Genomic DNA, 18,049 nt, shown 5'->3' on the forward strand with positions numbered 1-18,049 from the left:
TTTTCTGGCTCTTCTTGTTTTTCAACAAAGCTTCACGCTCCTCCTATTTTTCAGACCGCTTCATGCTCCTCATATATTTGACAGCTTTTGAACCTCTTCAAATTTTTCACACCTTTTCAGGCTCTTCATGTTTTTGAACACCGCTTCATGCTCCTCCTATTTTTCAGACCCTTTCTTTCTCCTCATATTTTTGACACCTTTTGAAGCTTTTATATTTTTCATACCTTTTCAGGCTCTTCATGTTTTTCAGCACCTCTTCATGCTCCTCCTATTTTTCACAGCGTTTCATGCTCCTCATATTTTTGACATGTTTTGAGGCTCTTCATATTTTTCACACGTTTTGAAGCTCTTCTCATTTTTCACACTTTTTCAGGCTCTTCATGTTTTTCAACACCGCTTCATCCTCCTCCTATTTTTCAGACCGTTTCATGCTCCTCATATTTTTGACACGTTTTGAGGGTCTTCATATTTTTCACACCTTTTCAGGCTCTTCGTGTTTTTCAACATCGCTATATGTTCCTCCTTTTTTTCAGACTGTTTCATGCTCCTCATATATTTGAAACCTTTTGAAGCTCTTCCTATTTTCACAACTTTTCAGGCTCTTCATGTTTTTCAACATTGCTTCATGTTCCTCCTATATTTCAGACTGTTTCATGCACCTCTTATTATTGACACCTTTTGAAGCTCTTCATAATTTTCACACCTTTTGAGGCTCTTCATGTTTTTGAACAACGCTTCAAGCTCCTCCTATTTTTCAGACCTTTTCATGCTCCTCATGTATATCACACCCTTTGAAGCTCTTCATATTTTTCACACCTTTACAGGCTCTTCATATTTTTGAACACCTTTTCATGCTCCTCCTATTTTTCAGATCGTTTCATGCTCCTCATGTTTTTGAGACTTTTTGAAGCTCTTCATATTTGTCACACTTTTTCAGGCACTTCATGTTTTTGAACACCTCCTCATGCTCTTCCTATTTTTCAGACCTTTTCATGCTCCTCATATTTTTCACAACTTGTGAAGCCCTTCATATTTTTCAAACCTTTTCAGGCTCTTCATGTTTTTCAACATCGCTTCATGCTCCTCCTATTTTTCAGCCCGTTTCATGCTTCTCATTTATTTCACACCTGTTGAAGCTCTTCATATTTTTCACACCTTTTCAGGCTCTTCAAGTTTTTGAAAACTGCTTCATGCTCCTCCCATTTTTCAGACCGTTTCATCCAACTCATATTTTTCACACCTTTTGAATCTCTTCATATTTTTAACACCTTTTCAGGGTCTTCATGTTTTTCAACACCGCTTCATGCTCCTCATATTTTTCAGCCCGTTTCATGCTCCTCATGTATTTCACAACATTTGAAGCTCTTCATATTTTTCACACCTTTTCAAGCTCTTCATTTATTCAACAACGATTCATTATCCTCCTATTTTTCAGACATTTTCAAACTCCTCATATGTTTGACACCTTTGAATCTCTTCATATTTTTCACACCTTTTCAGTCTCTTCATGTTTTTCATCACCGCTTAATGCTCCTCCTATTTTTCAGACATTTTCATGCTCCTCATATTTTTTACACCTTTTGAAGCTCTTCATATTTTTCACACCTTTTCAGGCTCTTCATGTTTTTGAACACTGCTTCATGCTCCTCCTATTTTTCAGACCGTTTCATGCTCCTCGTATTTTTAACACCTTTTGAAGCTCCTCATATTTTTCACACCCTCTCAGGCTCTTCGTGTTTTTGAGCACAACTTCATGCTCCTCCTATTTTTCAGACCATTTCATGCTCCTCACATTATTGACACCTTTTGAAGCTCTTCATATTTTTCACACCTTTTGAAGCTCTTCATATTTTTCACACCTTTTCAGGCTCTTCAAGTTTTTCAACACCGCTTCATGCTCCTCCTATTTTTCACAGCGTTTCATGCTCCTCATATTTTTGACATGATTTGAGGCTCTTCATATATTTCACACGTTTTCAGGCTGTTCATGTTTTTCAAAACCGTTTCATGCTCCTCCTATTTTTGAGACCGTTTCATGCTCCTCATATTTTTGACCCCTTTTGAAGCTCTTCATATTTTTCACACGTTATCAGGCTCTTCATGTTTTTCAACACCGCTCATGCTCCGTCTGATATTGAGCCCGTATCATGCTCCTCATATTATTGACATCTTTTGAAGCTCTTCCTATTTTTCACACCGTTTCATGCTCTCCAAGATTTTGTACACCGCTACATTCTCCTCCTATTTTTGAGAGCATTTCATGCTCCTCATATTTTTGACAGCTTTTGAAGCTCTTCATATTTTTCACACCTTTTCAGGCTCTTCATGTTTTTGAACACCGCTTCATGCTCCTCCTATTTTTCAGACCGTTTCATGCTTCTCATATTTTTCACACCTTTTGAAGCTCTTCATATTTTTCACACCTTTTCTGGCTCTTCCTGTTTTTGAACACCGCTTCATGCTCCTCCCATTTTTCAGACCATTTCATGCTCCTCCTATTTTTCAGACCGTTTCATGCTCCTCATATTTTTGACACCTTTTGAAGCTCTTCATATTTTTCACACATTTTCATGCTCTTCATGTTTTTCAACTCCGATTCATGCTCCTCCTATTTTTCAGACCGTTTCATGCTCCTCATTTATTGACACCTTTTGAAGCTATTTATGTTTGTCACACCTTTTCAGGCTCTCCATGTTTTTGAACACCGCTTCATGCTCCTCCTATTTTTCAGACCGTTTCTTGCTCCTCCTATATTTCAAACTGTTTCATGCACCTCTTATTATTGACACCTTTTGAAGCTCTTCCTATTTTTCACACCTTTTCATGCTCTTTTTTTTATTTCAACACCACTTCTTGCTCCTCCTATTTTTCAGACCGTTTCAGGCTCATCATATTTTTGACACATTTTGAAGCTCTTCCTATTTTTCACACATTTTCAGGCTCTTCATGTTTTTGAACACCACTCATGCTCCTCCTATTTTTCAGACAGTTTCATGCTCCTCATATTTTGACACATTTTGAAGCTGTTCATATTTTTCACACCTTTTCAGGATCTTCATGTTTTTGAACACCACTTCATGCTCCTCCTATTTTTCAGACCGTTTCATGCTCCTCATATTTTTGACACCCTTTGAAGCTCTGCATATATTTCACACCTTTTCAGACTCTTCATGTTTTTCAACACCACTTCATGCTCCTCCTATTTTTCACAGCGTTTCATGCTCCTCATATTTTTGACATGTTTTGAGGCTCTGCATATTTTTAACACGTTTTGAAGCTCTTCTTATTTTTCACACGTTTTCAGGCTCTTCATGTTTTTCAACACCGCTTCATGCTCCACCTAATATTGAGCCCGTATCATGCTCCTCATATTTTCGACAACTTTTGAAGCTCTTCATATTTGTCACACTTTTTCAGTCACTTTATGTATTTGAACACCACTTCATGCTCCTCCTAATTTTCAGACAGTTTCATGCTCCTCATATTTTTCACAACTTTTGAAGCCCTTCATATTTTTCAAACCTTTTCAGGCTCTTCATATTTTTCAACATTGCTTCATGCTCCTCCTATTTTTCAGACCGTTTCATGCTCCTCATATTTTTGACACGTTTTGAGGCTCTTCATATTTTTCACACCTTTTCAGGCTCTTCATGTTTTTCATCACAACTTCATGCTCCTCCTATTTTTCAGACCGTTTCATGCTCATCTCATTTTTGACAACTTTTGTACCTCTTCATATTTTTCACACCTTTTGAAGCTCTTTATATGTTTCACACCTTTTCAGGCTCTTCATGTTTTTCGACACCACTTCATGCTCCTCCTATTTTTCAGACCGTATCATGTTCCTCATAATTTTAACACCTTTTGAAGCTCTTCATATTTTTCACACCTTTTCAGGCTCTTCATGTTTTTGAACACCGCTTCATGCTCCTCCTATTCTTCAGACCGTTTCATGCTCCTCATTTATTTCACAACTTTTGAAGCTCTTCATATTTTTCACAGCTTTTCAGGCTCTTCAATTTTTTTAACACAGCTTCATGCTCCTCCTATTTTTCACACCGTTTCATGCTCTTCATAATTTTCACACCTTTTGAGGCTCTTCATATTTTTCAAACCTTTTCAGGCTCTTCATGTTTTTCAATACCGCTTCATGCTCCTCATATTTTTCAGCCCGTTTCCTGATCCCCATGTATTTCACACCTTTTGAAGTGCTTCATATTTTTCACACATTTTCAGGCTCTTCATTTTTTCAACAACGCTTCATGATCCTCCTATTTTTCAGACAGTTTCAAACGCCTCATATTTTTGACACCTTTTGAGTCTCTTCATATTTTTCACACCTTTTCAGTCTCTTCATGTTTTTCATCACCGCTTCATGCTCCTCCTATTTTTCAAACATTTTCATGCTCCTCATATTTTTGACACCTTTTGAAGCTCTTCATATTTTCACACCTTTTGAAGCTCTTCATATTTTTCACAACTTTTCAGGCTCTTCATGTTTTTGAACACCGTTTCATGCTCCTCCTATTTTTCAGACCGTTTCATGCTCCTCATATATTTGACACGTTTTGAAGCTCTTCATACTTTTCACACCTTTTCATTCTCTTCATGTTTTTGAACACCGTTTCTTGCTCCTCCTATTTTTCAGACCGTTTCATGCTCCTCATATTTTTGACACCTTTTGAAGATCTTCATTTATTTCACACCTTTTCAGGCTCTTCATGTTTTTGAACACCGCTTCATGTTCCCCCTATTTTTCAGACTATTTCATGCTCCTCATATTTTTCACACCTTTTGAAGCTCTTCATATTTTTCGCACCATTTCACACTCTTCATTTTTTTCAACACCACTTCTTGCTCATCCTATTTTTCAGACCGCTTCATGCTCCTCATTTTTTTCAAACATTTCGAAGCTCTTCATATTTTTCACACATTTTCAGGCTCTTCATGTTTTTCAACAACACTTCATGCTCCTCCTATTTTTCAGACCGTTTCATGCTCCTAATATTTTTACACCTTTTGAAGCTCTTCATATTTTTCACACCTTTTCAGGCTCTTCATGTTTTTCAACACCGCTTCATGTGCCTCCTATTTTTCAGACCGTTTCATGCTCCTCATATTTTTGACAGCTTTTGAAGCTCTTCATATTTTTCACACCTTTTGAAGGTCTTCATTTTTTTAAAACCTTTTTATGCTCTTCATGTTTTTGAACAGCGTTTTATGCTCCTGCTATTTTTCAGACCGTTTCATGCTCCTCATATTTTTGACACCTTTAGAAGCTCTTCATATTTTTCACACCTTTTCAGGCTCTTCATGATTTTCAACATTACTTCATGCTCCTCCTATTTTTCAGACCGTTTCATGCTCATATCATTTTTGACACCTTTTGGAGCTATTCATATTTTTCACACCTTTTGTTGCTCTTCATATTTTTCACGTTTTTGAAGCTCTTCTTATTTTTCACACGTTTTCAGGGTCTTCATGTTTTTCAACACGGCTTCATGCCCCTGCTATTTTTCAGAACGTTTCATACTCCTCATATTTTTGACACGTTTTGAGGCTCTTCATATTTTACACACCTTTTCATTCTCTTCATCTTTTTCAACACCGCTTCATGCTCCTGCTATTTTTCGGACCGTTTTATGCTCATCTCATTTTTGACACCTTTTTAAACTCTTCATATATTTCAAATCTTTGAGGATCTTCATATTTTTCACACCTTTTCGGGCTCTTCATGTTTTTCAACACCACTTCATGCTCTTCCTTTTTTGCAGACCGTTTCATGCTACCCGTATTTTTGACACCTTTTGAAGCTCTTCATATTTTCAACACCTTTTCAGGCTCTTCATGTTTCTGAACACCGCTTCATGCTCCTTCTATTTTTCATACCGTTTCATGCTCTTCATTATTCACACCTTGTGAAGCTCTTCATATTTTTCACAGCTTTTCAGGCTTTTCATGTTTTTGAACACATTTTCATGCTCCTCCTATTTTTCAGACCGTTTCATGCTCCTCATATTTTTGACACCTTTTGAAGCTTTTCATATTTTACACAACTTTTCAGGCTCTTCATGTTTTTGAACACCTCTTCATGCTCCTCCTATTTTTCAGACCGTATCATGCTCCTCATATTTTTCACACCTTTTGAACCTCTTCATATTTTTCACACCTTTACAGGCTCTTCATGTTTTTGAACACCACTTCTTGCTCCTAGTATTTTTCAGACAGTTTCGTGCTCCTCATGTATTTCACAACTTTTGAAGCTCTTCATATTTTTCACACCTTTTCAGGCTCTTCATGTTTTTGAACACAACTTCATGCTTCTCCTACTTTTCAGACTGTTTCATGCTCCTCATGTATTTCACACCTTTTGAAGCTCTTCATATTTTTCACACCTTTTCAGGCTCTTCATATTTTTCAACAGAACTTCATGCTCCTGCTAGTTTTCAAACCGTTTTATGCTCCTAATATTTTTGACACCTTTTGCAGCTCTTCATATTTTTCACACCAATTTAGGCTCTTCAGTTTTTTCATCACCACTTCATGCTCCTCCTATTTTTCAGACCGTTTCATTCTCATGTCATTTTTGACACCTTTTGAAGCTCTTCATATTTTTCACACCTTTTGGATCTCTTCATATTTTTCACACGTTTTTAGGCTTTTCATGTTTTCAACACCAATTCATGCTTTTAATATATTTCAGACCTTGTCATGCTCCTCTCATTTTTCACACCTTTTGAAGCTCTTCATATTTTTCACACGTTTTCAAGCTCTTCATGTTTTTCACCACCGCCTCATGCCCCTTCTATTTTTCAGACCGTTTTATGCTCCTCATATTTTTGACACGTTTTGAAGCTCTTCATATTTTTCACAACTTTTCAGGCTCTTCATGTTTTTGAAAACCGCTTCATGCTTCTCCTATTTTTCAGGCTGTTTCATGCTCTTCATGTATTTCACAACTTTTGAAGCTCTTCATATTTTTCACAACTTTTCAGGCTCTTCATGTTTTTAATTACCACTTCATGCTCCCCCTATTTTTTAGACCGTTTCATGTTCCTCCTATTTTTCAGACCGTTTCATGCTCCTCATATTTTTGACACGTTTTGAGGCTCTTCATATTTTTCACACCTTTTCAGGCTCTTAATGTTTTTGAACAACGCTTCATGCTCCTCCTATTTTTCAGACCGTTTCATGCTCCTCATATTTTTCACACGTTTTGAAGCTCTTCATATTTTTCACACATTTTCCGGCTCTTCATATTTTTGAACACCGCTTCCTGCTACTCCTATTTTTCAGACCGTTTCATGCTCCTCATATTTTTGACACCTTTTGAAGCTCTTCCTATTTTTCACACCTTTTCAGGCTCTTCATGTTTTCCCACACCGTTTCATGCTCCTCCTATTTTTCAGACCGTTTCATGCTCCTCATATTTTTGACACCTTTTGAAGCTCTTCCTATTTTTCACACCTTTTCAGGCTCTTCATGTTTTTCAACACCACTTCATGCTCCTCCTGTTTTTCAGACCTTTTCATGCTCATCTCATATTTGACACCTTTTGAAGCTCTTCATATTTTTAACACCTTTTGAATCTCGTCATATTTTTCACACCTTTTGAAGCTCTTCATATTTTTCACACCTTTTCAGGCTCTTCATGTTTTTGAACAACGTTTCATGCTCCTCCTATTTTTCAGAGCATTTCATGCTCCTCCTATTTTTCACACCGTTTCATGCTCATCTCATTTTTCACACCTTTCGAATCTCTTCATATATTTCACACCTTTTGAAGCTCTTCATATTTTTCACAGGTTTTCATGCTCTTCATGTTTTTCAACACTGCTTCATGCTCCTCATATTTGTCATACCGTTTCATGCTCCTCATATTTTTGACACGTTTTGAGGCTCTTCGTATTTTTCACACCTTTCCAGGCTCTTCATGATTTTGAACACCGTTTCATGGTACTCCTTTCTCAGAACATTTCATGCACATCAAATTTTGACACCTTTTGAAGCTCTTCATATTTTTCACACCTTTTCAGGCTCTTCTTGTTTTTCAACACCGATCCATGCTCCTCTTATTTTTCAGACCGTTTCATGCTCCTAATATTTTTGACACCTTTTGAAGCTCTTCAGATTTTTCACACCTTTTCGGGCTCTTCATGTTTTTCAACACTGCTAAATGCTCCTCCTACTTTTCAGACCGTTTCATGCTCCTCATATTTTTGACACCTTTTGAAGCTCTTCAGATTTTTCACACCTTTTCGGGCTCTTCATGTTTTTCAACACCCCTTCATGATCCTCCTATTCTTCAGATCGTTTCATGCTCCAAATATTTTTCACACCTTTTGAAGCTCTTCATATTTTTCACTCCTTTTCAGGCTCTTCGTGTTTTTCAACACTGCTTCATGCTCCTCCTATTTTTCAGACCGTTTCATGCTCCTAATATTTTGAGACGTTTTGAGGCTCTTCATATTTTTCACACCTTTCCAGGCTCTTTATGTTTTTGAACAGCGTTTCATGCTACTCTTTTTCAGAACGTTTCATGCTCTTCATATTTTTGAAACCTTTTGAAGCTCTTCATATTTTTCACACCTTTTCTGGCTCTTCTTGTTTTTCAACAAAGCTTCACGCTCCTCCTATTTTTCAGACCGCATTATGCTTCTCATATATTTGACAGCTTTTGAACCTCTTCATATGTTTCACACCTTTTCAGGCTCTTCATGTTTTTGAACACCGCTTCATGCTCCTCCTATTTTTCAGACCCTTTCTTTCTCCTCATATTTTTGACACCTTTTGAAGCTTTTATATTTTTCATACCTTTTCAGGCTCTTCATGTTTTTCAGCACCTCTTCATGCTCCTCCTATTTTTCACAGCGTTTCATGCTCCTCATATTTTTGACATGTTTTGAAGCTCTTCATATTTTTCACACGTTTTGAAGCTCTTCTCATTTTTCACACTTTTTCATGCTCTTCATGTTTTTCAACACCGCTTCATCCTCCTCCTATATTTCAGTCCGTTTCATGCACCTCATATTTTTCACACCTTTTGAACCTCTTCATATTTTTCACACCTTTACAGGCTCTTCATGTTTTTGAACACCACTTCTTGCTCCTAGTATTTTTCAGACAGTTTCGTGCTCCTCATGTATTTCACAACTTTTGAAGCTCTTCATATTTTTCACACCTTTTCAGGCTCTTCATTTTTTGAACACCGCATCATGCTCCTCCTATATTTCAGTCCGTTTCATGCACCTCATATTTTTCACACCTTTTGAAGCTCTTCATATTTTTCACACCTTTTCTGGCTCTTCCTGTTTTTGAACACCGCTTCATGCCCCTCCCATTTTTCAGACCGTTTCATGCTCCACCTATTTTTCAGACCGTTTCATGCTCCTCATATTTTTGACACCTTTTGAAGCTCTTCCTATTTTTCATGCCTTTTCATGCTCTGCATGTTTTACAACACCGTTTCATGCTCCTCCTATTTTTCAGACCGTTTCATGCTCCTCATATTATTGACACCTTTTGAAGCTCTTTATATTTGTCACAGCTTTTCAGGCTCTCCATGTTTTTGAACACCGCTTCATGCTCCTCCTATTTTTCAGACCTTTTCTTGCTCCTCCTGTATTTCAGACTGTTTCATGCACCTCTTATTATTGACACCTTTTGAAGCTCTTCCTATTTTTCACACCTTTTCAGGCTTTTCGTGTTTTTCAACATCGCTTCATGTTACTCCTTTTTTTCAGACTGTTTCATGCTCCTCATATATTTGAAACCTTTTGAAGCTCTTCCTTTTTTCACAACTTTTCAGGCTCTTCATGTTTTTCAACATCGCTTCATGTTCCTCCTATATTTCAGACTGTTTCATGCACCTCTTATTATTGACACCTTTTGAAGCTCTTCATAATTTTCACACCTTTTGAAGCTCTTCATGTTTTTGAACAACGCTTCAAGCTCCTCCTATTTTTCAGATCTTTTCATGCTCCTCATGTATATCACACCCTTTGAAGCTCTTCATATTTTTCACACCTTACAGGCTCTTCAAATTTTTGAACACCTTTTCATGCTCCTCCTATTTTTCAGATCGTTTCATGCTCCTCATGTTTTTGAGACTTTTTGAAGCTCTTCATATTTGTCACACTTTTTCAGGCACTTCATGTTTCTGAACACCTCTTCATGCTCTTCCTATTTTTCAGACTTTTTCATGCTCCTCATATTTTTCACAACTTGTGAAGCCCTTCATATTTTTCAAACCTTTTCAGGCTCTTCATGTTTTTCAACATCGCATCATCCTCCTCCTATTTTTCAGCCCGTTCCATTCTCCTCATGTATTTCACACCTTTTGAAGCTCTTCATATTTTTCACACCTTTTCAGGCTCTTTATGTTTTTCAACATCGCTTCATGCTCCTCCTATTTTTCAGCCCGTTTCATGCTTCTCATTTATTTCACACCTGTTGAAGCTCTTCATATTTTTCACACCTTTTCAGGCTCTTCAAGTTTTTGAAAACTGCTTCATGCTCCTCCCAATTTTCAGACCGTTTCATCCAACTCATATTTTTCACACCTTTTGAATCTCTTCATATTTTTAACACCTTTTCAGGGTCTTCATGTTTTTCAACACCGCTTCATGCTCCTCATATTTTTCAGCCCGTTTCATGCTCCTCATGTATTTCACAACATTTGAAGCTCTTCATATTTTTCACACCTTTTCAAGCTCTTCATTTATTCAACAACGCTTCATGATCCTCCTATTTTTCAGACATTTTCAAACTCCTCATATTTTTGACACCTTTGAATCTCTTCATATTTTTCACACCTTTTCAGTCTCTTCATGTTTTTCATCACCGCTTAATGCTCCTCCTATTTTTCAGACATTTTCATGCTCCTCATATTTTTGACACCTTTTGAAGCTCTTCATATTTTTCACACCTTTTCAGGCTCTTCATGTTTTTGAACACTGCTTCATGCTCCTTCTATTTTTCAGACCGTTTCATGCTCCTCGTATTTTTAACACCTTTTGAAGCTCCTCATATTTTTCACACCCTCTCAGGCTCTTCGTGTTTTTGAGCACAACTTCATGCTCCTCCTATTTTTCATACCGTTTCATGCTCTTCATTATTCACACCTTGTGAAGCTCTTCATATTTTTCACAGCTTTTCAGGCTCTTCATGTTTTTGAACACATTTTCATGCTCCTCCTATTTTTCAGACCGCTTCATGCTCCTCATATTTTTGACACCTTTTGAAGCTTTTCATATTTTACACAACTTTTCAGGCTCTTCATGTTTTTGAACACCACTTCTTGCTCCTAGTATTTTTCAGACAGTTTCGTGCTCCTCATGTTTTTGACATGTTTTGAAGCTCTTCATATTTTTCACACGTTTTGAAGCTCTTCTCATTTTTCACACTTTTTCAGGCTCTTCATGTTTTGGAACACCTCTTCATGCTCCTCCTATTTTTCAGACCGTATCATGCTCCTCATATTTTTCACACCTTTTGAACCTCTTCATATTTTTCACACCTTTACAGGCTCTTCATGTTTTTGAACACCACTTCTTGCTCCTAGTATTTTTCAGACAGTTTCGTGCTCCTCATGTATTTCACAACTTTTGAAGCTCTTCATATTTTTCACACCTTTTCAGGCTCTTCATGTTTTTGAACACAACTTCATGCTTCTCCTACTTTTCAGACTGTTTCATGCTCCTCATGTATTTCACACCTTTTGAAGCTCTTCATATTTTTCACACCTTTTCAGGCTCTTCATGTTTTTCAACATAACTTCATGCTCCTGCTAGTTTTCAAACCGTTTTATGCTCCTAATATTTTTGACACCTTTTGCAGCTCTTCATATTTTTCACACCAATTTAGGCTCTTCAGGTTTTTCAACACCACTTCATGCTCCTCCTTTTTTTCAGACCGTTTCATTCTCATGTCATTTTTGACACCTTTTGAAGCTCTTCATATTTTTCACACCATTTCAGGCTCTTCAGGTTTTTCAACACCACTTCATGCTCCTCCTATTTTTCAGACCGTTTCATTCTCATGTCATTTTTGACACCTTTTGAAGCTCTTCATATTTTTCACACTCCTTTTTCAGAACATTTCATGCTCCTCAAATTTTGACACCTTTTGAAGCTCTTCATATTTTTCACACCTTTTCAGGCTCTTCTTGTTTTTCAACACCGATCCATGCGCCTCCTATTTTTCAGACCGTTTCATACTCCTCATATTTTTCACACCTTTTGAAACTCTTCATATTTTTCACATCTTTTCAGGCTCTTCATATTTTTGAACATCATTTCATGCTCCTCCTATTTTTCAGAACGTTTCATGCTCCTCATGATTTTGACACCTTTTGAAGCTCTTCATATTTTTCACACCTTTTCAGGCTCTTCATGTTTTTCAACACTGCTTCATGCTCCTCCTACTTTTCAGACCGTTTCATGCTCCTCATATTTTTGACACCTTTTGAAGCTCTTCAGATTTGTCACACCTTTTCGGGCTCTTCATGTTTTTCAACACCCCTTCATGATCCTCCTATTCTTCAGATCGTTTCATGCTCCAAATATTTTTCACACCTTTTATAGCTCTTCATATTTTTCACACCTTTTCAGGCTCTTCATGTTTTTGAACACCGTTTCATGCTCCTCCTATTTTTCAGTCCGTTTCATGCTTATCTCATATTTGACACCTTTTGAAGCTCTTCATATTTTCACACCTTTTGAAGCTCTTCATATTTTAAACCTTTTCAGGCTCTTCAGGTTTTTCAACACCACTTCATGCTCCTCCTATTTTTAAGACCGTTTCATGCTTACCTCATTTTGACACCTTTTGAAGCTCTTCATATTTTTCACACGTTTTCAGGCTCTTCATGTGTTTCAACACCGCTTCATGCTACTGCTATTTTTCAGACCGTTTCATACTCCTCATATTTTTGACACCTTTTGAGGCTCTTCCTATTTTTCACACCTTTTCAGGCTCTTCATGTTTTCCCACACCGTTTCATGCTCCTCCTATTTTTCAGACCGTTTCATGCTCATCTCATATTTGACACCTTTTGAAGCTCTTCATATTTTCACACCTTTTGAAGCTCTTCATATTTTTCACACATTTTCAGGTTCTTCATGTTTTGCAACACCGCTTCATGCTCCTCGTATTTTTCAGACCGTTTTATTCTCCTCATATTTTTGACACCTTTTGAAGCTCTTCATATATTTCACACCTTTCAGGCTCTTCATGTTTTTCAACACCGCTTCATGCTCCTCCTATTTTTCAGACCGTTTCATGCTTCTCATATTTTTGACACCCTTTGAAGCTCTTCATATGTTTCACACCTTTTCAGGCTCTTCATGTTTTTGAACACCGTTTCATGCTCCTCCTATTTTTCAGACCGTTTCATGCTCATCTCATATTTGACACCTTTTGAAGCTCTTCATATTTTCACACCTTTTAAAGCTCTTCATATTTTTCACACATTTTCAGGCTCTTCATGTTTTTCAACACCGCTTCATGCTCCTCGTATTTTTCAGACCGTTTCATGCTCCTCATATTTTTGACACCTTTAGAAGCTCTTCATATTTTTCACACCTTTTCAGGCTCTTCATGTTTTTCAACACCGCTTCATGCTTCTCCTATTTTTCAGACCGTTTCATGCTCCTCATATTTTGACTCCTTTTGAAGGTCTTCATATTGTTCACACCTTTTCTGGCTCTCCATGTTTTTGATCATCGCTTCATGCTCCTGCTATTTTTAAGACCGTTTCATGCTCCTCATATTTTTGACACTTTTTGTAGCTCTTCATATTTTTCACACCTTTTCAGGCTCTTCACGTTTTTGAACACCAATTCATGCTCTTCCGATTTTTCAGACCGTTTCATGCTCCACATATTTTTGACACCTTTTGAAGCTCTTCATATTTTTCACACCTTTTCAGGCTCTTCATGTTTTTCAACACCGCTTCATGATCCTCCTATTCTTCAGATCGTTTCATGCTCCAAATATTTTTCACACCTTTTATAGCTCTTCATATTTTTCACACCTTTTCAGGCTCTTCATGTTTTTCAACACCGCTTCATGCTCCTCCTATTTTTCAGACCGTTTCATGCTCCTCATATTTTTTACACCTTTTGAAGCTTTTCATATGTTTCACACCCTTTCAGGCTCTTCATGTTTTTGAACACCGTTTCATCCTCCTCCTATTTTTCAGACCGTTTCATGCTTATCTCATATTTGACACCTTTTGAAGCTCTTCATATTTTCACACCTTTTGTAGCTCTTCATATTTTACACATTTTCAGGCTCTTCATGTTTTTCAACACCGCTTCATCGTCCTCCTGTTTTTCAGACTGTTTCATTCTCCTCATATTTTTCACACCTTTTGAAGCTCGTCATATTTTTGACACCTTTTCAGGCTCTTCCTTTTTTTGAACAACGTTTCATGTTCCTCCTATTTTTCAGAGCATTTCATGCTCCTCCTATTTTTCACACCGTTTCATGCTCATCTCATTTTTCACACCTTTCGAATCTCTTCATATATTTCACACCTTTTGAAGCTCTTCATATTTTTCACAGGTTTTCAGGCTCTTCATGTTTTTCAACACTGCTTCATGCTCCTCCTATTTGTCATATCGTTTCATGCTCCTCATTTTTTGACACGTTTTGAGGCTCTTCATATTTTTCACACCTTTGCAGGCTCTTCATGTTTTTGAACACCGTTTCATGGTACTCCTTTTTCAGAACATTTCATGCTCCTCAAATTTTGACACCTTTTGAAGCTCTTCATATTTTTCACACCTTTTCAGGCTCTTCTTGTTTTTCCACACCGATCCATGCTCTTCTTATTTTTCAGACCGTTTCATTCTCCTCATAATTTTCACACCTTTTGAAGATCTACATATTTTTCACACCTTTTCAGGCTCTTCTTGTTTTTCAACACCGATCCATGCTCCTCCTATTTTTCAGACCGTTTCATGCTCTTCATATTTTTCACACCTTTTGAAGCTCTTCATATTTTTCACATCTTTTCAGGCTCTTCATATTTTTGAACATCATTTCATGCTCCTCCTATTTTTCAGAACGTTTAATGCTCCTCATGATTTTGACATCTTTTGAAGCTCTTCATATTTTTCACACCTTTTCAGGCTCTTCATGTTTTTCAACACTACTTCATGCTCCTCCTACTTTTCAGACCGTTTCATGCTCCTCATATTTTTGACACCTTTTGAAGCGCTTCATATTTTTCACACCTTTTCAGGCTCTTCATATTTTTCAACACCCCTTCATGATTTTCCTAATCTTCAGATCGTTTCATGCTCCAAATATTTTTCACACCTTTTATAGCCTTCATATATTTCACACCTTTCAGTCTCTTCATGTTTTTCAACAGCGCTTCGTGCTCCTCCTATTTTTCAGACCGTTTCATGCTCCTCATATTTTTGACACCTTTAGAAGCTCTTCATATTTTTTACACCTTTTCAGGCTCTTCATGTTTTTCAACACCGCTTCATGCTCCTCCTATTTTTCAGACCGTTTCATGCTTCTCATACTTTGACTCCTTTCGAAGCTCTTCATATTGTTCACACCTTTTCAGGCTCTCCATGTTTTTGATCACCGCTTCATGCTCCTGCTATTTTTAAGACCGTTTCATGCTCCTCATATTTTTGACACCTTTTGTAGCTCTTCATATTTTTCACACCTTTTCAGGCTCTTCACGTTTTTGAACACCACTTCATGCTCCTCCGATTTTTCAGACCGTTTCATGCTCCTCATATTTTTGACACCTTTTGAAGCTCTTCATATTTTTCACACCTTTTCATGCTCTTCATGTTTTTCAACACCGCTTCATGCTTCTCCTATTTTTCAGACCATTTCATGCTCCTCATATTTTTGACACATTTTGAAGCTCTTCATATTTTTCACACCTTTTCAGGCTCCTCATGTTTTTCAACACCCTTTCATGATCCTCCTATTCTTCAGATCGTTTCATGCTCCAAATATTTTTCACACCTTTTATAGCTCTTCATATTTTTCACACCTTTTCAGGCTCTTCATGTTTTTCAACACCACTTCATGCTCCTCCTATTTTTCAGACCGTTTCATGCTCCTCATATTTTTTACACATTTTGAAGCTCTTCATATGTTTCACACCTTTTCAGGCTCTTCAAGTTTTTGAACAGCGTTTCATGCTCCTCCAATTTTTCAGACCGTTTCATGCTTATCTCATATTTGACACCTTTTGAAGCTCTTCATATTTTCACACCTTTTGAAGCTCTTCATATTTTACACATTTTCAGGCTCTTTATGTTTTTCAACACCGCTTCATGCTCTTCCTGTATTTCAGACCGTTTCATTCTCCTCATATTTTTGACACCTTTTGAAGCTCTTCATATATTTCACACCTTTTCAGGCTCTTCATATTTTTCAAACCGTTTCATGCTCCTCCTATTTTTCAGACCGTTTTATGCTCCTCATATTTTGACTCCTTTTGAAGCTCTTCATATTTTTCACACATTTTAAGGCTCTTCATGTTTTTCAACACCGCTTCATGCTCCTCCTATTTTTCAGACCATTTCATGCTCCTCATATTTTTGACACCTTTTGAAGCTCTTCATATTTTTCACAACTTTTCAGGCTCTTCATGTTTTTCAACACCGTTTCATGATCCCCTGTTTTTCAGATGGTTTCATGCTCCTCATATTTTTGACAGCTTTTGAAACTCTTCATATATTTCACACCTTTTCAGTATCTTCAAGTTTTGAACACCGCTTCATGCTCCTCATATTTTTCAAACCTTTTGAAACTCTTCATATTTTTTACACATTTTGATGCTCTTCCGATATTTCACACCTTTTCACGCTCTTCATGTTTTCAACAGTGTTTCATGCTCCTCATATTTTTCACACCTTTTGAAACTCTTCATATTTTTCAAACATTTTGAGGTTCTTCATATATTTCACAACTTTTCAGGCTCTTCATGTGTTTCAACACCGTTTCATGCTCCTCATATTTTTCATACCTTTTGAAGCTCTTCATATTTTTCACACCTTTTCAGTATCTTCAAGTTTTGAACACCACTTCATGCTCCTCATATTTTTCACACCTGTTGAAACTCTTCATATTTTTTACACGTTTTGAAGCTCTTCATATTTCACACCTTTTCCCGTTCTTCATGTGTTTCATCACCGTTTCATGCTCCTCCTATTTTTCAGACCGTTTCATGCTCCTCATATTTTTGAACCTTTTGAAGCTCTTCATATTTTTAACACCTTTTGAGGCTCTTGATATATTTAACACCTTTTCTGGCTCTTCATATTTTTCACACCTTTACAGGCTCTTCATGTTTTTCAACAGCACTTCATGCTCCGCCAATTTTTGAGACATTTCATGATCCTCATATTTTTCACACCATTTCAGCCTCTTCATGTTTTCAACATCTTTTCATGCTCCTCCTATTTTTCAGACCGTTTCATCCTCCTCATATTTTTGACATATTTTGAAGCTCTTCATATTTTTCACACCGCCTCATACTCCTCTTATTTTTCAGATCGTTTCATGCTCCTCATATTTTTGACACCTTTTGAAGCTCTTCATATTTTTCCAACCTTTTCAGGCTCTTCATGTTTTTCAACAGCGCTTCATGATCCTCCTATTTTTCAGACCGTTTCATGCTACTCATATTTCTCACACCTTCTGAAGCTTTTCATATTGTTCACATATTTTCAGGCTCTTCATGTTTTTGAATACCGCTTCATGCTCCTCCTATATTTCAGCCCGTTTCATGCTCCTCATATTTTTGACACCTTTTGAAGCTCTTAATATTTTTCACACCTTTTCAGGCTCTTCATATTTTTCAACACCGTTTCATGCTCCTCCTATTTTTAAGACCGTTTCATGCTCCTCATATTTTTGACACCTTTTGAAGCTCTTCATATTTTCACACATTTTCTGGCTATTCATGTTTGCAAACACCGTTTCATGCTCCTCATATTTTTCACACCTTTTGAAGCTCTTCATATTTTTCACACCTTTTCAGTATCATCAAGTTTTGAACACC

Source organism: Dama dama, chromosome 8 (genome assembly GCF_033118175.1).
Source record: "Dama dama isolate Ldn47 chromosome 8, ASM3311817v1, whole genome shotgun sequence".
Classification (NCBI taxonomy): Eukaryota; Metazoa; Chordata; class Mammalia; order Artiodactyla; family Cervidae; genus Dama; species Dama dama.